Genomic DNA, 26062 nt, shown 5'->3' with positions numbered 1-26062 from the left:
TGCATAATTATGTCTTCACTGGGATGTAGAGAGTACTTACATGTGTAACAAATTTGAGAGGCTGATATTCGCTGAAAATGCTATTCATCTCTGATCAACAAGTAGAATGTTCATGTCTTTATGCCTGGTATTATTTATAACCCAGAATTTTGGTATTATTTCAGGCAGCCCTTCCTAGTGGGCTGCGGTTCCCTCGGCAAAAGTTAACACCTGCTCACCATTATTTACGAGCAGATATCCTTTCAAAGGCTTAAGTGCCTCCTCACAGTCTTATATTCCACTTTGCTTCCTGTTTATTGTTCAGCATTGTACCGTTTCAAGTCTCCATTTCACATTTCACAGTGAGGCTCTAAACAGAATGCAGTGGTCTAATAAAAAATTGACCAGCGTGACGCATGCAGCAAGCGTCATATGGGAAACTCGTAAATGTCAGACGGATGGTCTCTGCTGACGGAGCAGTCGCCACCACAGACACCTAGAAGGGTCCAGAGTGCCTGGTATCTTTAGATTATAGGTTAATTTATATAAAATTTGTTTAACTGCTGAATGTTTTCATTCATTCCAACAATGGAATTCATTTAAGTGTACAGTAAGAAATTTCAAATTTTAGTTTGTTACTTGCCTGTTTTTCCAAACAGTTCTCTTAATAGTATGTATTTCAGCAGTATTCTTTTTCTATTTCCCCTTCTTGGTAATTTTACTGTGTGTTATCTTGAAGCACATATGTTCCTATCTTCTTCTTTCCCTCAAAATCTATATCATTTTTAAAGTATTTCTTATTCTGTGCTTTTCCATAACAACTTATTTTCCTACGGTCTTGATTTAAGTTTTCTTCTAGCTTGCTTCATCTTCTAATACCCTTTATTTTTATCAGTTGTTATCAATAATTAACTTTGACATTGCACTTGCTGCCCATTCTCTTCTATCTCATTATCTGTGATCTATATACACCCCATTACCTGATAGACAGTCACTGTCCACCCTCCCCCACCCTGCCCACTGACCTCTTGATTACCTTTCCTAGGGGAGCATTACAAAGGAAAGGAGAAACTCAGTAGCTTCTATCACTCCTCCATCTAATCTTGGTCACTGAATATGCTCTTTGGGTACGTGAAGCATCATCCTTCCATAGCGCTTTAGAATGTGTGCTGTGATGATGTATTTCAAGTCCTGAACACACAGAAAAGGAATCTGGGCAAATACACCTGATCTACCAACAACAAATGCTTTCCAAGCTTGGGGACACTGAAGGGGTGATTTCTTTTTGCCCTAAATGGTCTGCCTAAACTGGTCTAGTTAAATTATCTGTCTACCCTCAAGTCAGTTGCTTATATTCTTTCTCAGATAGTAATGTCGACAGTTATATTTTCCTTATCCAATTTCTTATCTCCCCAGTTAGGTTGTAGACTATTTCTATATCTTCGCCCAAATCTAGTACAATATGTGCTTTTAGAAGGCCCTTAATTAAAACTTATTGAATTAGAATAAGCCATCTCATTTTAGAACAAGCTACAAAGAGGAGACAAGAACACAATAGTTTCCAGTACTGCATCTTCAGACTAAGAAAATGAATTCTTTCAAGAGCAATGACTTAGGAATCTGCCTGTTCCCTCGTCTTCACAGGTAGTCTTGATTTTCAGAAAAGTCCTTCCCTTTTCCCACTAGCTGAGAAAGAATATCTCCCGCCAAATGGAAACATCATCATGGCTGTGCAAATACACCTGGCTTTACAGGATATAGGGCAGTCATAGAGGGTGACCAAACAGGTACTTATTGTATCACCTGACAGTCCACCACTCAAATCACACAGCTCTTCTGCTCCACCGCCAGCATACAAGGCCATAAAAGAACTCAGAGGCCATAAAAGAGCTCTGCCAGACTACATCAATTCGAGCTCACTAACTTCATAAACATCCTAACCGCTCAACTCTCCTTGGAATCTTTTTCCATTTTGTTCTCCATAGGAAAGATTTTGGTTTAGGAGAATACTTATTTCTTCCCAGTATCCATTCCGTTTGCTCTCGGTGGAAAGTGGCTGTAGAGATACTGCCATGTGGATTGTCCCTGACAGAGGGGGCAGTACGGCCCAGTTCTGAGGAACTGCCACTCCTGACTCAGTCTCTAAAGCACATGCATGTTGCTTTACAGATGACTCCAAACAGCTGGGAGGGAACACCTCAAAGATGAGGTTCCATTTAGAGTCAGCATTGCAGAATTACGCCAAGCAGAGTGGATTCGCAGCCAAAACACCCCAGTTTCTGTTCTAGCACTAGAATAGCTCATGGCAGGACTTAGAGCCCCCTATTTCACCTCACTGAGTCTCAGTTTCCTCATCAATAAAATGAGGTATTAGATTAAATTATAGATATGGATCCTACTGATTCGAAAATTCTGTGCTTAGATTTTCTAACTGGAACTCAATAACTACCACCACCCCCCAGGAATCTATACTAAAGAAATAACCCAAGTTGTAACTGAAAATTCATATGCAAATATGCATAGCTTATAATAAGATACATTATTTAGTCATTAGAAAAGACTAAATATATATTTATCAGCAAAGGATGACTAAATAAATTTTGATACATCCAAATAGTAGAATTATATGCAACTATTAAAATAATATTTTCAAGTAATATATAATACCATAATGTGCTTATTTTATGTCTTTCATTAAGCAGTAAATCATTATTCAAAATTATCCAACATTTTGAACATATAAATTAAAGAAGTGCATCAAAATGTTGATATCAGCTATCTCTGATAGTTGCTTTACGAGTGCATTTAACTTTATTTGGTAAATCTTTATTTTTCTCTACAATAAACATGCATTAACTTGAAAGTGAATAAATGAAAAATAAATGTAACTTTGTATTAAGTTTAAAAAACAAGTATTTTTTTAGTAAGTTTGAATTCTGAATGTAACTATATAATGACAAATTTTAAAGAGTTGAAAATGCAAAAACAGAAGTTTGGGAATAAGTTTCCATAAATGAGTAGGTTGCAAAATGGTTTGGGGTTCACCATAGGTCATCTGTAGGATGTGTAGACATCAATTTCATGGTGTTATTTAAAAACATATTTTTTTGTGATGTGTCAGCAGTAGAAAAACACAAAGAAATCCTTATTATTTGTAGCACTATTAATACAATTCAAAGGAGTAGTGTATGTTTTGATGACATCTGAAGGGTAACAGAATATTTTGATATAGAGTTATATAAAATTGAGATGGCTCACAATAGTCTTATTCTTTAGTAAGACATTCTCACAAATAGAATAGATATTAATCTGATTAATATTTTTAGGTCAGCTGCCCAAAAGAGGTCCAAGAAAATATGTGCTTGCAAAAATTGTTCAGTAGATCGTAATCTTTTTTTGTTGCTAAGTTTTCTTATTGTAATTTAAACCAGTGGGCTAACAATAAAGCACATTGTGGTACTAAAAATAAATAATAATTTTTAAAATACAGCCTGCAACAAGTGCATTTGCAGAGGTTCAAATCATTTTGCTCTGTTTTAATTTCATCCACATTGGCAGCCAATGTTTTTTGTACCCGTGCTGCTTAATTCAAGCTCATGACCTCTGAGCTTGTTGGGAATTAGGTGCCATCAAGTCTGAAGAGAGAGCAGTGAAGCAAATACCTCATAAATTCCCTCCCACCTCTATGGGAGCTGGGAGGTGGAGGGTCACATTCTGAAGCATTGTCACCTTTGTCACAAAAAATATTTCTCCTTAGGCGATTGGATTCTTCCTAAGAGATTAAATGGGTCAGATCAGCACAGATTATGTTACAAATTTTGTTCACATTGAGAGGCAAGTTAATCTTGACATTTGTAAATGGGGTTTAAAACTTTGTGAAACCAAATAATAGACTCATATCGCATTGCCTAATGTTTAAGAAAGATAAACAAGTTGCCTTAACATTGGACAAAAGGTGAACCTTTAAATTTACCAACCATATTAAATGTTCTACTAGCAGTACATATTAATTGGGTGAATGATAGGCTCTTAAATTTACAAAATGAAGAACAATTAAATACAGGTAATGGCCATACAACCAATTGGTAGGAGAGGAAAAACACCAGGTAAAGATTCCCGAAGAAGGAAATGTGAGCAGTGAAGGAGTCTCTGTTCAGCTGCCTTACACAAGAATAATTATGAATTATTCAAATTGTAGTTCGGTTACTCTGTCCTTTATGAATCCTGAACAGAATTAGGAGATGCTGATTTCCCATCGTAGATACTCCTTGCCTTTTTGCCTGTCCCTTCTCACTCAGACTTACATGCTTTATAGGGTTGTGTCATCATGAGTCACGACACTTAAGGATTTTTCAGGGTTGTGGCAGTGGCAAAGCTATTTTTATAATCAACTGATTTATTGTAGGGCTTTAAAAAAAATGATAGAAAAATCTTGCAATGCACAACATTCACTTTATTCTTTCTGGCAAGTTCCTAGCAATGAAAGTTTCTTTCTGCCACAGGCTTTTTTAACCCTGGCTGTTTCTCTGCTTCATAGTCTTCAAAAGGATTTTTAATCTTAGTTTTCCTATGTGATTGGCTTTGGTGCAGTTAATTTCCTGAGTTAGATGATTGTGGAGGAAAGCAGCTAAAAGTGTGTATATTGGTGAGCAGTTTATAGTATTTGTTAAGATCAAGGTGACCTTCTTTTAAAGGCTGCTCTTAAAGCAATGTCAGTAAGTTATTAAAAATGCAAACTGCTTATTTGATTTCTATTCTGATGCCATTTATGATCAAGATTCCATTTTAATTTGAAAAACATTTCTAATAAATAATATATAGATGATATTTGAGAACCCAGTGTAAATATCAGAATGAACTGCTTTATTTACTTAATGTGTCTTTCTTTCATATTTAAAGATCCAAAAAATTGGTTTACCAAGTTTCACTCTTCCATTGGGAAGGTGTGTAACGTATTCACATCAGGTCCCTGCGAGATGGTGTGTGGGTGGGAGCAGGCAGCCTGGCTTTTTGCCTGAAATAGTCACTGATTCTATGCCTTTACCCAAACCTGCATTATGAAGCATATGACTGATAGTGTGTATGTGGTTGAAAATGACAATTTTATCAGCAAAAGGAAGTCAGAGGCCAGTCAAGTTTCTCACTGCTTCTCCTCTTCAAAAATGTACATTTTTTTTACTGAATAATACTAGACATCATTTATTGAGCACTTAGTGTGATTCAAGCTCTGTGCTTAGTGCATGTCTTGGGTTATCTCATTTAATCCTTTTTCATAATCCTATGAAGTAGGGACCTTTACAAAACAGTAAAACGAGGTTTAGAGAAGTTAAATTATCTAGCCAAGGTCACGCCGCTAGTCTGGGCAAGAGCCAGGTTTCCTGATTGAGTCTGTGGGGCTCTGTGTTTGCACTTAAGAGCTACTCTCTCCTGCCCTGCTTTGTGATGTGGTGTATTAAGGAAAAGCCTGTGCAGGTCATCATTTAAGGGTTTAAGCACAGTGGGGAATGCTGTGAACACAGTTCTGGAGGACCCGAGGTTCCCTCCAAATCTCTGAGGTAAAGTGTGCCCCTTCTTATCCATTTAAGAAAGAGCCACTGAGCCCTGTAGTGTGCCACATGCTTTCCTAGTTACTTGGTATAGAAAGATGAGCAAGACAATGTTCCCCTTCCTAGGTGAGTCCATATCTAACGGGAAGAGTAAATATGTAAACAGATCACTTTGAAATATAAGCTAAATTTGGGAAATAAGCAAGGCTGTGGACGCAGAAGGGTAGCAGTCTAAGGGTGAGGGATGAAAGTAGCAGCCCGCTCGAGAACAGAGGATGGAGAGCAGCAGCGGGTGCGACGGAAAGACAATGTTGGCTGATGGGAGATAAAACTCCAGTCACCTTGGACTTCCTTGAAGTCCTTGAAGTACTAGCAATAAATGGAAGGTGATTCCGTAAATCCGAATTACAAAGCCATTGGTTTGAGGGTCCTGGAATTGTTCAGAGTGATATTGCCCCAACTCCAAGATCCCTACTCTTAATATAGAGACTCAAATATAGTTTTGTTGACTTCAGCAAGCTGTAACACCACAGATCCAACTCTAGGATCAATTTAAATAAAACTGAAACCTAATCTGTTTAAATAATGGTTAAACACAGGGTTTTGATGAGAAGAAAATGAAGAATTATACCTCCCACATCTGAGCTGTGATTAGAAGTTGTTCCAGAAAAACAGTTTGACTCTAGCCCTTCATATACTACTACAGGGTTTATATCACCTGTGTTTACTGAATAATTTAATGTAATGTTGCATGTTTTTTAAAGGAGCCGCAGGATTATTGCTGCATTTCCTATTGCGTTAGGAACATTTAAAAATATTTAGCTGGCAGAGCTAGTAAATAATTTTCAAGAGATTAGTTGCCACTTAAAAATGTATAGTTATTTCAGTACTTGGTTTAGATGCTTTGAGAGACCTTTTACTCTTATGTTTTATTCTTGTCTCTGCTATTCAGTTTTCTATTTTTTTTTTTTATTTTTTATTTTTTGTAAAGTTGAGTCAGCAACAGAAACATATTCAAATTAGACTTGTCATACAGGGAAAAAAAATCTGACTTTGTCAGGGTGGGTGGAGGGGAAAAAAGCAACTTTTTGTCAGTCTTTTGTATTTCAGCAGCTGGATTCATTGCTACCATGGTAACGGACCACATGATGAGGTGTATTAGATTGCTGTGTGTTGAGCACAAGAGGAAGAATGAACACAGCTTTTTACTGAAGTTAAAGGTTACTTTGGAGTTTCTCCTGTGGCAATGTGTAAGGTCAAATACTATAGCTTTCAGCATATGTAGCGCTTCAGAGGAAGGATTAGGGGCATGTTGGTGCATTTAACTGCAAAACCAGGTAAGGCACAATTGAATCGATGAAACGGAGCCCTGGTGACTTCTGTGGCAGTACAGGAAGTGCGGGGTGGGATTTTACTGTCGCCCCCACCCCCATCCCCTCATGGGCACAGGACGAACTTCTCCTGGCCCCCTCAGGAACCGCCCCCCTCCAATTTCATCTGTTTTAGGGACTAAAATGGTGTGAATTTTTATGTTTCTGTGGTAGTGTCCCCAAGTGTGTGTGTAAGTAAAAGAAAGAAAACTGGAACGTAAGTGGTGAGAATGTAATAATTAGTGTCCTCAGATCAATGTAAAACTGAGCAAACTGTTTCCTTGTTTGTTTTGTTCTCTAAAAATGGTCCACTTTTCTTGGAGGAGAGTTTATTAGTGGCATTGATCCAAAGCAACTTGTATGTATACTGAATTAAGCAGTAGTAACAAGTTCTCCAGCCTGTTATTTAGTGTGTTTATTGTATCTGGGCTTTTTCCCCCTCTTTCATCATTTTATTCCAGCCTCATCCAAAATGAATACTTTTGTCTGTAATTTTTGCAACATATTTTATTTTCATTCATTTTCTATTCGTTTAGGCATTGTGATTGTATTATGTTATTTAAAAATAGAAATAATTACAATGCAGTTGAGTATAAAATGAACTCTTTTGCTCAGACGCTGGTAAAAAACTGAATGTAAACAATTCACTGTGGCTTGGTGAAGCATTAATTCCCAGAGCCCAGAAACTTAGCCCTGTGTTGTTTACATATCACCCTAACAGCTTGCTTCCAAAGGGGAAGCTTTCAGATGCACAGAGCACATTAAGACAGAAGAAAAAATAGAAATTTCTTTAATAACTTACTTTGTTTCCTTGTTCATGGTTTCCACAGATGTTTGCTGTTTGGCTTTCTCATAATATATTAGGATTTACTTTAATTATTTTATCCAAGTGTTATCCTGTGCAACTTCTCTCTTCTCAGAACAAAGTTGTCTTGGCAGCTTAAAAGATAAAACATACAGACCCCAACTGTTATTCAAGTGTATTCAACATCCACCTGAAGTGTCTTTGTGTAGGAAAACCTTTGAAAATTACTTTCTTAATTAAAATCAAGTATTTAATTCTCTGTTAACAGGCATGGATTTGGATAAATGCCAATAAATTATCCAAGTTTGGTCTTATACCTCTCTTTCTTCAAGAAGAGAAACTTAGAATTGTTAAATCCAGTTATACTCTGTGATTTTCATTGCTATTTCCTTGGCCTTTCTAATTTTCATATATACAGACCATTTCCTAAGTTTGAAAAAGGAGTTATAATCATTATTTAAAACAATCTTTGCCATGATTTCAAAGAAAGGGAACTGTTTCCATGATTGCAAATCTCAAAAGCATTATAGTAACACTGAACATTTGTAAAATGCCCTTTCTTGAGTCCAAATTCATTCTTTTCTTTTTCACTTAGTTGTTTCAAATACAGAATTTGAGGCATGAGCGTGTCCTCCAAAGCGTAAAGTATTTTCACAAGTATAAATTGTTATTACCAGGGAATAGGAAGTTGTTAAAAAATGGGTGAAAGATGGTACTTTGTAAAAGATTATTAAGTATGAAATCTTGAAAACTGACAATATGAATGAGGTAGAAAACGATATGATTTTACTAGAGAAATAAAAGTGGGAGGGAGAAGGGAAGGAGGGAATGAAAAGGGGGAAGGAGAGAGAAGGTAGAAGAAAAGAAATATAGACAAAAAGTAAAGCTGAAAGTGTAAATGATCTCTTCCTTGTTTCCCTTCAGTACTGAAATGGGATTCTCTCTCTATAAAAGAAGAGTGTAATGTGGATGAGTTAAAATTACTAAAGCTGACTAGTATTCCATGATTGCGTGTTTTAACTACATGATAAGACATGGTTAATTCTATTTTATTTTTCAAAATGGAAAAGGATCCTACGGTTCAGTTTGTTTCAGTCCCTGTTGTTGTAGACTATGATATCAGCCAGTTTGGAGCGTAGAGCTAGAATTGTGCAAAAACCAATAAATGCCCAAATTTATTTGTTTTTATTCCCCTGAAAGTGGGCCACATGCCCATATACATTTCTGAGGTCATCATATCAGAGAGGGTCCATAAGATGGTAGCTCCTTTTATAGTTGTTTTGGTACTTATGTGCTTAAGAACCAAAGTGAAGTTTTGGTTTGATGTGCTTGCTTAAAGTTAGAAATTTTGCCAAGATAATTTTAATTGAATGGCAGTTTTGTCAATCCTTGTTTAAATCAAGCTTTATTGTTAATTTTGGATGATTGGCACTGTTTCTTAACTTTTTAGCTTTAATTTCTAGAGCTCTGTAAACGCTCAAATAGCTATCTGCAAGCTCTTTTTATCTACAAGTGTTACTTATCCGCAAGTATTTCCTTCTATTAAGGAGACAGAATATCAACAGGGTCGTGATAAAGAATCCTATTGACTAATTTATCCTCTTCTATAATTTTCTAATTCCTAATAATTTTTTGAATGCTGAGACAATATTTCTAAAGTAGACAAAGATCAAGCTAATGAAAGATGATTCAATGTCAGCTAGATATCCCATTTAGGGACTTACTATTTCTGAACCTACGCTTTCATTAAAGCAGATTTTTCTGTTGACCACCAAAAATTTTTGGATGTAAAAAACTGGTCTCTTTTTTTAAGATTCTTAAACTTTTCAAATGAAAAGAAAATTAAGGTACCATGATCATGATGATGATGACGATAATGATTAATCTGGAGAATAACACAGACTTAGAAGAGAGTCTTGGCTCTCTATATAAAAAGGCCAATTTTTTTTTTAGTTTTAAAAGTGGGAATTTATAATGGATGGTATGATTCTCAGAAGTTTATTCCAAGATTTAATTAATTCCATTAATGTCCTTTATAAATCACTAACACTGGACATGCTTGCTTTGTTCTTATCAGAGCTTGTTATAGATGTTGGCTTTGTTCAACGAGCAACAGAGTCTTTCATTTAAAATGATTAAACTTTTCAAGAATTGTACGACTGGGCCTGTATCTAATTGGAAGAGGGTAAACTCACGGCTAGGAATGAATGATTTGTTACTTTTTACACATATATGATTTCATTTTCATGGTAATAGTAGCTGGATATATTTCAGAGTGGTATTTTACAATTCCCCACTCTCTCACAAGCTCTTTATGAAATGTTAAATATTGACACAGATTATTTTTAATTATCTCTTTAAATTTGGATTTTTAAATTGTTTAAAATAAACAGTACTTAATGTCTAAAACCTATTAATTTTGGTTTGCTTGAGGAAGGATCATCATCAGAAAAATCATTTGCCTGTACCAATCCCTCACATGAAAGAAAATTCCAGATGGATTAGCAATTTTAATGTAAAAAGTGAATCTACGAAAGTGGTAGAAGAAAATATAGACGAATGATTTTCTGACCTTGAAATAGAAAACCTTTAAAGTACTCCCTTAAAGGTATAAACCATAAAATGGTTACATGAAAACTTATTTCTGGAACATATTATAAGCAAAGTTAAAGGCAAATAGCAAACTAGAAACAATATTTGCAGCATAAATGAAAGAGAAGAGGTGAATATCCATAATACATAATGAGATCTCATAAATCACTAAGGAAAAGAATATCACTAATTATTTTTAAAAGACCTACAAATTAAACAAACAAAATACCACTTTACTCATTAGCAAATATATTTTCAAAATAGAGGAGAAGAAGAAGAATGTTATAATACCCAGTGTTAAGGAGGGTGTGGGAAAGGGGAACATTCATGCACACCACTGAGAGTATAAATTGGTACTTTTTTTTCTTTTTGGCCAACTTAGCAATGTGTAGCAAAAGCTTTGATAACAGCATGGCCTACTGTTCTACTACTCAAAATATATCTTAACAAAAATAGTCAAACATACATACTGGATTTTTATTGTGCTCTTTATAAGTATAAACAATGACAGTCATTGTGAAAAAAAAAAAAATTATCTTCTGAGAGCTGCAACATGCACCAGCTCATATTTCTGCTCTGGTAGCTGTAAGATTCATGGACATGGCTGTATTTTTACCTAACTGTTCCACGTTTGTGCACTTTAGATAGAATGTGTGTAAGGCAGCATGGTGTAGAGGAAAGCATTTTGCCTAAGAGTCAGATTGCCTGGGTCCTTCTATGAACTGGCTGAGTCAATGTAAATATACAAATCTAAGATGTTATTAAAATACTAATGTTAAAGAGGAGATCCCTTTATCCATGTATGTGCATTTGTCTTCACTGATGTTGCAAATGAAAAGTCCCAAGTCAAATGGGAGGTTGCATTTTTATAATTTCACTGAGATGAAATGCAAAATGCTAAAATCTGGAATGCCTTGACTTTGATAGAGAAAAAGCAAAAATATTTTGAATAGAGTATACGTCCCAATAATAATTATTGCTTGAAGTTTATTCAAAAGAAATTTCCGCTCATATGAGAATAGACAGAGGATAATTAGGCTTGAATGTAACCCAGTTTTTAGATGTAGTGGAGGGGGCAGGGCTCTAGAGCAGTCCTCCAATAGAACCTTCTGTGATTCTGGAAATGTTCTATATCTGCTCTGTCCAATAGGGTAACTACTAACCACACGTAACTGTTGAGCATTGAAATGTGGCTAGTGTGTCTGAGGACTTCTAATTGTATTTACTGTTAATTAATTTAAATAGCCTTTAAATGCTATTGTATTGGACAGTTCATGTCTAGAAATGAGCTCAATGAAGAGAGTCTTTTTTTTAATGTGGGGATTCATTTCAAGCATCTCGAATCAATTCAAGTGACATAGGACAAGAAGATAAATATTTCTTTGTGAAATTTCCCTTCCATCCACAGTAATTCTTGATCAAGAATTCAAGATTTTACAGGGAAATCTTGATCTTAAATATTGTATAGCACTGTTCACTTAAGAATTCTCTTGCTCATTCATTTGCTTATTAATTTAAAAAAACAGATATTGAGTATCAGACATTGTGCTTGGCATTGAAAAGCTATTGACAGGCCAGAGTTCCTAGGTTCCAGGCTTCCTTGGATTAAATTTAGGAGCTATATGGTACAGAGCAGATATTACAGAGGAAGGGTGAAAAAATCCTTTACAGAGAAGGAGGCACTGGGACTAAACCTTAAAGAAATAGTGGGCATTGAATAGGATGCTGAGAAAAGGATGACTCAGAGAGAGAAAACAGTATGGGGGAAAAAAATGGAGAGGGACAAAAATCATAAATCTTTGGAAATGTAAGTTGGTCATGAAGATACAATAAGAATAGAACTCAGAAAGGTGTGCTGGGACCAGATTATCATCATCGTCATCCTCATTATCACCATCATCATCTTCATCACCTCATCATTGCAACAGCAGTAACCATTTGCTGATCCTGTGGCATTAGGCCAAGTGTTTTCCATGCATTATTTTATTTAATCATTTCCAAATCCTAGAGGCAAATATTGTCCTCATTTTATTGATGAGGTAACTGCACTGCCAGAAAGTGTAGACCTGGGATGTCAAGCCAGAGGCAGCCCTCTTACTCATATTGACTCTTCTCTGCCCAAAGTTCGTATCTGCTCTTCTATGGAATGTAAACTATTCCATCCTGAGTACACGGGGAAGCCATATGAATTTGAGAAAGTTCATATGGGCAGCAGTGTAACAAACAGACTAAAGGGAGGTGATCTTGGAGGGACAGAAATGAGTGAAGAGGTTAATGCAAGAATCCAGAACAAGGATGATGGAGGTTGTGAACTAAGGGGGTGAAAGTAGAGTTTGAAAAAGAGTAAATTTGAAAGCGGTTTTGTCAGGTGCCTGTCTTTACAAGAAGTCAGGTAGAGTACAACTAACTTATTTTTTAAGCCTCCCTGAAAGACGCCAAATATTGCATGCAACACTAGAGCAAGATTATTGTGGCCAAGGAAACCGAGCTATCTAATAATAGGCAAGTTTTTCAAACAAAAGCAGCTTGTATAAATCACCTGTTAGAAGCAAATACCACTGCATCATCCATTTTCTTGATATGTATGGCACATCACAATATTGTTTTCAGATGTTATGTAAGTGAGGTGGGAACTTTATATTTGTGATGTGCCCCCTTTCATTAAAATCTTAATGTTCTTTGATATTTACGAATAGTGATTGTTTTTTCTTTCCAATATGCAAGTCTTTTAAAAGTATGTAATTAAAGATCATTTAGATCTTTTGAAAGTATGTAATTAAAGATCATTTAGAAAGGTCAAAAAACAGTTCCCTTTATCATTGTGGAAGCAGTCTTCTAATTGAATTTCTGATTTGGGTTCATTATAATTCTCCTGCTTTTGCCCAATTTAGAGGGATTTTTTTCTTCTCTTGTATTATATCCAGTTTCATTTATGGGTGGGAAGATACTAGAAGTTTATTTCCAACATCAGGACCCCTACCATTTTCCCCCTCACTGTGGTTGAGGGGAAGGGTGTTGGGGAAGTATAGAAGAAAAGGTGGGGGAGGTGGAGTATTGTCTCGATAATAAAGACTTGAAAGAAGGAGAGGGTGTGGGCAGCAGCATGTCAGTAAGGAGGATTCTGGCAGGATCTCTCAGCCACAAGTGGGGAAGGGAATTTAGCAGCCTTTTAGGAAATGTGCTGACAATGTAATTCTTTCCAACATATTGATGACAGTAAGAGACCCAAATGTACAGGAGGTAGGCCCAGTATACATGTTCCTGGGCACAGTATATGAGATTGCTATGGGTTCTACAACATAGTAAAATAGAACAGTTTCTAAGTACCAGCTATTTAGAAAGTGCTTTGTGGTTTAACTCATTTGATTTTAAATTAATTAATCCTCATTTAGAGAATAGTACCTTGCACATGCAAATCACTGAACAAATGTAAGTAATTATCATCACTCAGTTAATCCTCACAATCACCCCATGAGCTGGATACTTTTATCATCTTTATTTTACAGATGAAGACATTAAAGCCAGGGAGGTGAAGTCATCTCCCCAGGGGCATGCAGTTAAGAAGAGGCAGAGCTGTAGTTAACAGAGTTCAACCATTATCCTTACTGCCTACTCCTAGTGTATGTAAAGTCTACTATATGTGAAAAGAGAATATTTGTAAGGGGTTTATATAAGTGCCTGGCATATAGGAAACTCTCAAGACTGTTAGCAATTATTATGTTGTAATAAGATTTAGAAGACTTTGGAGTATTTAGGTCATTATACATGATACTGCTCAGAATTGTAATAAGATTTCTAAGGCTGCTTTGGATTTTTCTTATGTACAGTTTGATTAACGCTTTGCTTATGAGCATGCCCCTTATAGACTGGAAGAGCCCTCTTTCTACTCAAACACTGTCAATCTGTCTGAATGGCACAGTTGATGTTTGCATCTCAAATATGCCTCATAGAAAAGTTCTGTATACGCATCTCCATAGTTCTGCCCTTTTGACTGAGTGACTGCTGCTAGTGGAGCTGAGAGCAAATGAAATCCCCTTCGAAGCTTGGTGTTGGAATAATATGTCAATTTGTTCATTGCTCTCTTGCCAGGAATGAACTGCTCTGACATTTCATAACCTAAGGGAGCTAGCGAGAGCCGGAGAGCCAGGACGGGAATCAGGCCAGAGGCTGGCGAGGCATAGCCAAGAAGGGGATGGATGAGTTACAGAGTTGTCAAGGTCAAGTGCAAGTGAGGGAGGGTGGTTCCAGGCGGAACCCAGTCATCCCTAGAACAAAGTCAGGTGCAAACCTGGGATCTGATCTCTTTTCCCTATAATGTGGGTTTGTTGTGGGTGGGTGGGTTGTCATCCTCTGTACAAAGGAAGTTTATGGAAAAATCAGTTGGCTTGAAATCTAACTGAAATAAGAATGTCAATAGATCTAAAATTAAAGATACTTAAACATTATCAGTACAGACAAAACAAGTACAATGCCTCTGTTGTACTGCATGTCCTAGGGAGAACGAAAATTGCTTTTACAGATAAAGTGCTCCTGCATTTATTCAGATTAAATCATCCTGCCAGTATTTTCAAGGTTGTTCTTGTACACAGCAGATATTTAGTGTTTCTGCTTTTTGTCTCTTTGTGCTCAGAAGTAAGCATTCTGATTTTCACACATTTGATGAAAGGTTGTATATTTTAGAATAGAAGAGAATACTCAGCAATTAACTGTTCCCAGTATAGGAAACTAATGTTTAAAAAAAAAAGTGAAGCAATTCTTTTAAATTTAATAATCCAACCTCCAACATCCAAATGAGCAGATGTAAAATAACTCAAATGACCAAAATCAGAAGGCAACAAGGCAGACATATTGGTTTGTTGAAAAACCAATAAAAGCAAAACAAAATGAGTCCCCAAACTACCTTCCCTCCCATATTCATGCAGCAAACAAACAATATACAAATTTCTCTTGCCTGTAAATGCCCTGCTATATCATAGGTGTGTACATACCACCTGTATTCTAGAATCTCTCCCTTACAGCATTATCCTTAAGTTAATATTTTTGTTTATTAGAGATGCCAAAGACTACTGTTACCCCTTTCTAATTCTCTGTGAGAACAAGGCAAGAGAAAAGAATCCAGAGTTTGTGATTGTTGGCAACAGGTTTTTCCAATTCAGCTAGACTGACGTTCTTTACTTCAGCTAGTAGTGCTGCTATTGGGCCTCCTTTTGTTTATACTTTTCCTTAACATTTAAGAAAACTGATCTGAAATGCAATGCTTATAACCTTTGGAATTTAAAACTGTAATAAAATATTACTTTATTTTAAAATATTCTGTGACAATAATGATAAGATCTGGGACTCTTGTGTTTAGAGTTAAGCTAGGCATGAAAAGTATATTAACGTGAAGGGAAACTTAGTTTACCAGCTGTTAAATGTATTGTAAAAGGATAATTATAATTAAGTTGAACTATAATTAAAGAGGTTGTTAATGGTATAAGAACAAAGAAAACCCTGGATTATAAACAAATACTAGTATCTGTAATACTACATGCTACAGTATGTACTCTTTTATTTTGGTCCAGTTTCTTTCACTTAGCATAATTATTTTGAGATTCATCCATGTATCAATAATCTGTTCCTTTTTATTCTTTGCTTATTTATTGTTAATGAATTCATCTGTTGATGGGCATTGGAGTTGTTTCCAGTGTTTTACTATTACAAATAAAGCTGCGTGAACGTTCACGTGAAAAGTCTTTATGTGGACATATATTTCCTTTCCTCTTGGGTAAATACCTAGAGGAATTTTAAATGATCTGTGAAAGGAAAAGGGTTGGATAAGTATAAAAACGAAGACTCATGATAAAAAAGAAATTATATTTGGCAATATTAAATTTATAAATTTCTGCATATCAAAAAAATGTCATTAACAAAATTATAGGCTAGATGAGAATCAAGGAAAATATATAAATGATAACTAACATTGGTAAGAACTTGCTGTAGGCAAGGCATTGGAAGCTATATGTCTGTGTTTAGTTTCCTTCCTGCTGAAACAAATACCATACAATGGTTGGTTTAGCAACAGGAATTTATTGGCTCATAGTCTCAAGGCTAGCAGGCTTGCTTCCTCCTGGAGTAGATATCTTCTGGCTGGCCAGTAATCTTTGGGGTTCCTGGCTTTTCTATCACATGGCAATGCACATGGAAACATCTTCACCTTTCTTCTCTGGGTTCTGTTAATTTATGGCTGCTCCCCTTGGCTTCTCTCTCCATCGGACTTTCACTCTGCTTGTAAAGAACTCCAGTAATCTGGATTAAAGCCTGACCTGATTCAGTTGGGTCACACTTGAGCTGAAGTAACATCTTGAATAGATTTTATTTACAATGGTTCCACACCCACCAGAATGTGGACCGAGACCAAGTACATGTCCAAACTGGTGTACACAATTCAATCCACCATAATCTGATGTATCAGTTAATCCTCCCACCAGTCCTAAAAGGTAGACACTATTATTATCCCTGTTCTATAAATGGGAGAGGAAGTGGAGAGTGGTGTAACAGTCCCCAAGGAAGTTAGGGGGAGAGGATTTGAATTCAGGTAGCCTATTGCCACACCTATATACTTAACCATTACTTTCTACTGACTCCCTGTTTGCAGGTAGTGCATATGATATATAATATAATCTACTGTATATAATATATACAAATAATGTACTTGTCAAAAAAAGTTTAATATCTTCTTGTAGAAAATATATATGAAACAAATAGAAATTATTTTTAAATGTATATATCAAAATAATAGATCAATAGCCTTAATATATGAAGAACTTGTGAAAAATACATAGTGCTAAAATGGGAAAGGGACATAAACAGGTAGTTCACAACAAAAGAGCAAGAGAATGGAAAAAATATTAAGTTCAAATTTAATCAAAGAAATTAAAAATAATACAATGCTGTGACACCTATCAAATTAGCAAAAGTTTTTAGATATTCTGTTGTTGGGTTGTTTTGCTTTATTTTGATAGTGGCTAATAGCTAATGTTAGTGAATTGGAAGCCATTCTCATGCTTTAGTGGTGGAAGAATACATTATTACAATTATTCTGGAAAATGCTTTGGCAGTATTAGTAAGTATCAATGGCTTTGAAAATTTTTATGCCCTTTGATAATAAATTCAGTTTTGGAATCACCTAAAAAAATAATTTGAAAAGGATACAAAGATTTATGTACAGAGATCTTTTTACAGCAATATTTATAACAGTGAAAAATTGGAAGCAACCAAAGGTCCTGTGACAGGGAAATTAATAACTAAAGTCATTCCTTATCCAAACAATCCCATACAGCCATTAAAAGCAGTGTTAAGCATCCTCATAAACTATTCGTAGGAGTGGAAATTGCTACAGATTTTCTGGAGAGAAGTTTGGTAATATTTTTAATTGACTGAAAATATTTCTGACTGTTGCCCTAGTGATTCCATTTTTAAGAATGCCTAAAATGGAAATGCTTTTGCATAAAAACTTAGAAACAAGGATATTCATTACAGTATTATTTAAAATAATTAAAAATTTTAAACATCCTAAATACCCAACAATAGAGAACTGGTTAAATAGATTATGGAGGCAAAAGCAGAGAAAGATGGCAGCATAGGGAAGTATGGAATTTAGTTCATTCTCTAGGGCAGCTAGTAAATAACCAAGAACTATCTGGAACAACTGTTTGGGGGACTTCTGTGTCCAGACACACATCATACACCAGTCTGGAATGGGTGGAAGGGCTGAGATCATAGCACAGAACTGTAATTCTCCCAAGCTTGGAGGCTGGTACCCCTTCCCCACTGGCACAGCAGGCAAGTTTTGGAGCCTCTTCCCCAAGGGAAAAAGAAGAAATCTCTACTAGGAGTAGGGGAAGGAAAGCTCAAGAAAGCTCCAGTTGTGGATATAATTAACAAATTCAGACTGCTGAATACAAGTTCCAGATAAACCCAGAGCAAGTATAAGAGGAACCTGGAAGTAGCTCCTCCACAGAAAGCTGTCAGGGCTGATGGAAAACAGAAGCTTTTGGAGTTGGATGAGCTCAGAATACTGGAAAGGTCTGTGCCCCAAGAAAAGGGGCACATAGAGCTGGGTACCAACTCCAACTCTTGACTGGTAAACCCAAGGGGCTGGGTACCAACTCCAGCTCTTGACTGGTGAACCCAGGGGGCTAGAGACCAGGTTTGAAAAGGAATTTTTTTTTTTTAACTTTTTAGCATAAAGAAGGAAGCAGGCTTTTTCAGTTGTCAGCATTGCCCCAGGAAAGGGTAGAGCTAAGATATGTCTGAGAGACAAAGTAACTAGTCAGGTGAAGGAGACAATTTCCTGAAGGGCTTATCTTCTCCAAGAAAGGGGGTGGGGCAGGGCCCAGCCCAAATGTCTGCTCTCATTCAGAGAATTCAGACCCCAGGGACTGGATAATAGAAACAGTTTAAGCCCACCCTCTACCTCAGCCTTTGTCTCAACCATGTTCCTGACAGGGACAGGGTCTGCTGAGAATTAAAGGCACCATACCACTTTACACCAGAGAGGAACTGCAGGCCAGCAAGCACCACATGCTGGGCAGGATAGGAAAAGCACAAGGTTTCACAGGAAAGACTAGCACTCTGCAGGTCTCCTCCCCAGGGAAGCTTGATACTGATTACACCTTCTTTGTGAGTCCTAGGCCTGTCTTGTCTGGGAAAATGTGACTGGGGTGGGGTAGATCCTAACTGGAGAGACCCTCAAGAAAGAGAGAGAGATAGAGAAAGAAAGAAAGAAACCTTCCAAATAGGGCAAGAATCAGAACAACAGGAGCTGAGAAATTATGACCAGTTAAACAGAAACTATGCTAGAGGTCTAGAATAAGTTGAACTGAATGTCAAGGAACAGAGATCAGAGCCAGCCAACAAGAAAACCCTAGGTAAAAGACAGAAAACAACCACCAGAATAAACTAATCAAGGAAATCAGCTGCCTAGACACCAGCAAAAAATCACAACTCATACTAGGAAGCACAAAGATATGGCCCAAAAGAACAACTTAATACCTCACCTGAGATACAGGAGTTGAAACAACTAATTAAAGATGTTCAAACAAATCTTCTAAGTCAATTCAGTGAGTTGACGGAAAATGTGGTCAAAGAGATGAAGGATATAAAGACACAGGTTGTCCATACAGAATAATTGAAAGCTTGAAAAAACAAATAGCAAAACTTTTGGAAATGAAAGGCACATTAGAAGAGATGAAAACCACAATGGAGACATACAACAACAGATTTGAAGAGGCAGAAGAAAGGATTAGTGAACTATAAGACAACATCAGAAATCCTACACACAAAAGAACAGGTAGGGAAAAGAATGGAAAAATATGAGCAGAGTCTCAGGGAACTGAATGACAACATGAAGCTCATAAATATATGTGTTATGGGTGTCCCAGAAGAAGAAGAAAAGGGAAAAGGAGCAGAAAGAATAATGGAGGAAATAGAAACTGAAAATTTCCCAACTTTTATGAAAGACATAAAATTACAGATCCACTGCCCTCCCCCCTACGCGGGATCAGACACCCAGGGTAGTGAATCTCCCTGGCAACGTGGAATATGACTCCCGGGGAGGAATGTAGACCCGGCATCGTGGGACGGAGAACATCTTCTTGACCAAAAGGGGGATGTGAAAGGAAATGAAATAAGCTTCAGTGGCAGAGAGATTCCAAAACGAGCCGAGAGGTCACTCTAGTGGGCACTCTTACGCACACTTTAGACAACCCTTTTTAGGTTCTAAAGAATTGGGGTAGCTGGTGGTGGATACCTGAAACTATCAAACTACAACCCAGAACCCATGAATCTCGAAGACAGTTGTATAAAAATGTAGCTTATGAGGGGTGACAATGGGATTGGGAAAGCCATAAGGACCACACTCCACTTTGTCTAGTTTATGGATGGATGTGTAGAAAAATAGGGGAAGGAAACAAACAGACAAAGGTACCCAGTGTTCTTTTTTACTTCAGTTGCTCTTTTTCACTCTAATTATTATTCTTGTTATTTTTGTGTGTGTGCTAATGAAGGTGTCAGGGATTGATTTGGGTGATGAATGTACCACTATGTAATGTTACTGTAAACAATCGAAAGTACGATTTGTTTTGTATGACTGCGTGGTATGTGAATATATCTCAATAAAATGATGATTAAAAAAAAAAAAAAATTACAGATCCAAGAAATGCAGCATTCCCCAAATAGAATAGATCCGAATAGACCTGCTCCAAGTCACTTACTAATCAGATTGTCAAGTGTCAAAGACAAGAGAGAATTCTGAAGGCAGCAAGAGCAAAGCAATCCATCACAAACAAGAAAAGCTCGATAAGACTATGTGCAGATTTCTCAGCAGAAACCATGGAGGCAAGATACTGAAAGAGAAAAACTGCCAAAACTGTCCTTTAAATAGATTATGGAACATCAATATGATGTTTCATAAAAACATTTAGTGAGAATTTGCAGTTTATAAAATGCTATCTACCATCTGATCCAAATATTGAAAAAAAGATAGAGGAAAGGGAAATAAGCTAAAAAGGTGAAATGATTATCTATGGGTAGTAGATTAATTTTTCTACCTGTTCTTTCCTGTACTTTCTAAATTTTCCTCAGTGAATAGGTATTCTTTTTGCAATGTTGTGATATAAATTAGATTTAAAAGGCAGAGTTTAAAATTGAATGCTCAATGTGAATGCAATTATGCAATTATGTAAATTATGTATAGAAAAATCAAACTATATTTAATACTTTTTTCTTTTGTATACTTTTTGGAGTGTTTTCTGAATAATTAGCAATCAGGGAAAAAATTATTTTGAAACAAAGAGGAAAAAAACAAGGCCCTCTTTACTTTGGAGAAAGGAATGCAAGAGAACGGTAATTATAAAAGGCTCCACCTATTGCTAGTGCCAGATATAGCACTCAAACCAGCTTAAAAATGAAGAATTAGCTTTTGTAAATGTAAGATCCCAAGGACAGCTGGCTTCAGATGTAATAAGGTTAAGAGGTCCAGAGGACAGCCCCAAAATACTGTCTTTCCATTTCTAGGCTCTGCTTGTCTGCTTAGCCTTATTCACAATGGCTTCAACTCCAATAGCATAACCATATCTTGTGTCTCTCCCTAGCTCTTGGACGAGAACTTTGCCAGTGTCAGGTAGGATGGCTGCCAGCAGACCCTACATCACATGCACCAGCTTCGTATCCCCAACAATTAGGTGACACAACCCAGCTCAGGTCATGTGCCTGGCCCTGAAGCACCACCATCGCCAAAGGAAAGGGGTATTCTGACCCCAGGCCTGGTTCAGTTGTCCACCTCTCTGTCTAAAGGGAAGGAGGATCAGCCCCACCATAGCCACAAGGAATAGGTTTCCCACTGGAAAGATGTTACAAGAAATAAGGAGGAAAAGGGGGATGCTGGAAGCTTAATAATAACAAATAGGTACAATGCCAGACATTTTACAAACAATATCTCATTCAGTCCTCATGTAATTACAAAAGATAAATATTATGTCCACTTTTGAAATAAGGAAATCAAGGGTAAGAAAAAACTTAAGTCATTTGCCCAGGAACATTGCTGGGAGTCCATGGCAGTGAGGAGATTTGAACTAAGGTATCTTACTTTACAGCAAAACTTCGTCTCCAAAATGCTTTGGATTTCTTAAAATCTTATGGCTGCTTCCTCTGCAATCCAAGGGGCAGAGAGAGACATTCTCTGTTTCTGGGTGTGAGAAATAGCAAGGGAGCAACCAAAAGCTTTAATACCTTCCAAATTAAAGATCTAGCTAGCCATTTGCTTCTATCTCCATGGGGAACACTGTTTTGAGGAGAGCGAACAAAGAGAACGATATGTCAGAGTGCATGCCTTAGGTAAAATGGTGGATATTTTAACACATTAAAATCGGGTGTAGGATTCAAATATGTTAAAATAATTTCACACTCAAATTTTAAACTTTTATGAAGGAGGTCACATTCTACATTCTATATTTTGTGATCAAAGTGTATTTTCAACAGCCTACCAGACACTTCAAAGATTTAGAAGTAAACACAGTCTAAATTAGGACACAAAGAAAAGACAGAAGATGGGAAATTCAGTGTGGAGAGACATAAGTGGCAACCAAGAATAATGGTCTTTGTAGGTCTGGCAGTTTCCCAGCCAAAGCAGACAATCTAAAAAGAACCTAAGGTTATTTATACCTGCTGAGGATTTACCCTACCTAGTGATTAAACCTCCAGGACACACTAGATAGTTTAGTAAAGCTATGACCTCAGGCTCATGTTTCCTTAACCTTTTTGTTTCCTGTCTTTGGTTCTGCAAGAACAATCTCTCTCCCCACAGTTCCAAAAAATAATTCCCAAAATAAATGTAGGCTTTTGCTTGAACCAAGACATTATGTCCCCAGTTTTCTTCCCAAAGCCTACAGGACATGAAAGTTGCTCTCGAAGCCTATCCACAAGCACAGCAAATGCAAGCTCTGTGATTGCTTCCCAGCTGAGTGGCATGCTTGGCAAAACTGCACATAGCAGATAATGCACATGGAGGAACTGCTGAATGTGTAATCCATAATAAAATGTGCTAACAAAGACTTGGGTTTTACTTAGCACAGTCTATTTAGTTCTTCACTCAGAAAACTAAAATTCCCTATATCAGCTAATGTATTTAAAAGTGCTTTGAACTTTAGGCACTAAAGCAGTATACAATTGCTGGAGACTCTCCACCCTGGACAGTTTCTGGGCCTAACTTTTAAGGCACTACTGTTCATGCAATGCTGCTAAAATAGCTCATGAGAAGTAGCCACTTCTTCATCTTCATATCCTTTTATTATCTCACACAGGTGCCTCACCCTAGATCACTCCCAAAGATGCTATTTCCGGTTATCTTACTACCTTTGGAATTTATTTTCAAATTCTCATTTAAGAATTGAAAATTAATGGGAAAATAGTGTTCAATATACAGCATTAAATTTTACACCAAATATACATAAAGTACTCTGTGCCATGGGTTGGGAAATCCTGGTTCAGTGCCCTGCACGTGGTGAACTCTCACAAGCACTAATGATTGATTACTGTAGTGTGCCTTCAGATTGGCTGTTAACACTGATAAAAGGTCTAATTCCAGCAGAGCAAGACCACAGTAAACTCTAAAATATTACTTTTGCCAATGACTCTTCACACACTAGCCATATGTGTGCCTGCACTATTTTTCATTTGTTTACATTTCTAAGATATTTCATTCCTAAAAAACTATTTGTTGGAGAATTGTTAGAAATAAATTTTATATCAGCCATAATTACTATGAATAAATCCATCCAGGCAAAACCTTTTAAGGTGTGCAGTTGCCACCTAATAGGGAACTTAACTGCTTCCCATAGTCATTGCCATGGATCTTCCAATGGAGTCACAGATGAGGGATTTAAAAAAAAAACAAAAAAACAAAAAAACAAGATTGTACAGGCAGAATTGAATTCCAGGTTCTAAAACTACTGGGCTGGATACATAAGATGGAGTCAACCTTGTAAAGGTAAAATCTCAATATTCTGAAAGTTAAGGTAAATGACTTAAATTTATTGGCCTTAGCAGACATTTGTCCGCATGCTCATGGGCTATTTGAAATTATGCATTTAAGATAAAAGTGCTTTTGTGAACTTCTGAGAACCGTTCAAGGCATGTTCTGGCCAAAAGCACTATAAATTAACCAGCTCTTATGAGTATAGGTCCTGTTTGAAATTAGTCATGGAAAAATCAGTAGAAATTTTTGGAAATTTAAAATTACCTATCTAATTCTAGAAATGACAAATTTGGGAGAATAATTTTCCTACTGTTACTCATGTAGTTTAACCTTCCTACCGTACCATACTCCCTGAGTTTTTTTCAAGACTAAGATAACACGTCTCACCTTCTGTGGCTCTAGAAGAAATTAGCTCCATTCAAAAGTGGGAAGTATTAAAAGTTAATTTGTATTCATGTTTTTAAACAGCCCCATAGTGAAAGTATTAGTATTCCAAGATATTTGACTTCTTTGAAAATACTGCGTTATCCAAAACAAACTACTTTGTGCTTTACTGAAATAGGACTATATAATTTTGATGTATATAAAAGCTATCTTAGTCATCAAAGAAATAGCTAGTTAAGATTTATTGAGGAGATTCAATAAAATTGTACCTATGATGGTTGTTATCTAAGTTCATATCCACAAACAGCATACAAATTGAAATGATCAACGAAACCTCACTTATTTAAGTGAAATCTTATTGCTTCTTAGATAGTCTGTTCTTCTTCACCACATCTCCCCATCACTTAAAAATACATTTGAAGCCAAAATAATAAAGTGAATAATTTTTCTCATTTTACTTTTAAATGGTTTATTGTAGCTCCAACTGAGTCATCCATGTGGTGCTTCTCTGTTACTATATTTACAACCAACCAGTGCTTAAGGAAAGGAAGTCTCCCAACTCCTGAGATCTGCACTCTTATCTGTGAGTTCTCACTGCTGTGCCTGCCAGGTCTGATCTTCCAAGGTTTTAGTCCCTCCTCATCTCATCTCCAAGTCACCCTGTGTGCTTGCTGTCTGGTTAACATTCCATGGTGGCTGCTTGCAAAAAAATGTTACAATAGCTCCTTCTTTCCTTCTCGGTGAAGTATAAGCCCCCCAACAGGCCTGCCATGAGTGAAATCTTCCCTAACTTCATTCATTCGAGACACTAGTGGAACTAATGAGCATCACGGATACCACCCATGCCTTCATGAAACTAACAGGCTTATGAGTGATACAGACACCAAATAAACAATTTTATAAAGTATCATGTGATTATAATTGTGATAACTGTCATGCAGCATTATGAAAGCAGACAGCCAAAGTATATGAGAGAGATTAACCATGTATGGAGCTGGCCAGGTTTGGGGCTGAGGGTAGTTGGGATTTTCATGGGGAAGAGAAAGGAGAATATTCCAGGCAAAGGAATCAGCAGAAGGGAAGGCCTTGCAGCCTGTGTGGCTACAGTGCAGTGAGTGAACAGAGGGGCATGAACCTGGGAGCTGCCTAGGAACCATATCAGTCAGGATCTAGGAAGGTGTTTTAAGGATTTTGGACTTTAAAAGCAGTGAGAAGTCCATTCCTCTTTTACTTGCTGTTTTCCAAAGGGGTTTAGTTGACAACAGAGGCCATTAGACACAGGAGTCACAATTACTAAATTAGCTCATGTAATCACAAGCTGCAGTAATGGAAGCACAACATCTAAACCTGCTAAACTCCACATTGAATATTGTACCCACCTCTGGCCATCGCACTTGTTAGAGAACTTTGATACACAAACAAGTATGCAGAGGAGGAAAAACCAGAACAGTGACAGACATGAAAATCGTTGCGTAGAATAAACAAATGATGAACCTGAAGATGTTTCACCTGGAGATCAGAAGATTCTGGAGGGCACACAGTACCCATCTCTAAACAGTTGAAGAGTGGTCATTGTGGAAGACTTGGTACTTTAAGTTTCAGAGGCATAAATTTGCTCCAGTGAGAGGCATTTAGGATGAGTCAGATTTGAAGTTAATGTGAAGAGGAACTTTCTCATAGCTATTTAAAAGTGATGGAACTGGCAGCCTGCAGAAGTGAGCCCCAGACGCTGGAAGATGCAAGCAGAAGCAGAGTGACTAAGGCATGGCTGCTTCATTGAGAAAGAGGGCCTTGCTAAAGGATCGTTAAAATCCCCCCAAATGCTTGGATTCTATGATTCCATTTATGATTTCTTTCATATGTGCTGTGG

At 36.9% G+C, this 26062-nt stretch overlaps 1 protein-coding gene across 20 annotated transcripts in view; it reads left to right on the top strand.

Moving 5' to 3' along the window:
- Positions 1-26062, top strand: part of DTNA (dystrobrevin alpha) — a 403763-nt gene that overhangs the window by 226527 nt on the left and 151174 nt on the right. The window contains exon 1 of one of the 20 annotated variants that reach the window (XM_037805732.1): positions 6705-6862. The exons of the other annotated variants lie outside the window; for them this stretch is intronic. The gene's annotated coding sequence lies outside the window, so the exon portion shown is untranslated. Of the gene's footprint in view, positions 1-6704; positions 6863-26062 lie in introns of those variants that run through there. 20 annotated transcript variants of the gene reach the window in all.

Source organism: Choloepus didactylus, chromosome 16 (genome assembly GCF_015220235.1).
Source record: "Choloepus didactylus isolate mChoDid1 chromosome 16, mChoDid1.pri, whole genome shotgun sequence".
Lineage (NCBI taxonomy): Eukaryota > Metazoa > Chordata > Mammalia > Pilosa > Megalonychidae > Choloepus > Choloepus didactylus.
The sequence above is the reverse complement of the archived record's forward strand: the minus strand, read 5'-3'. Positions and strand labels throughout refer to the sequence as shown.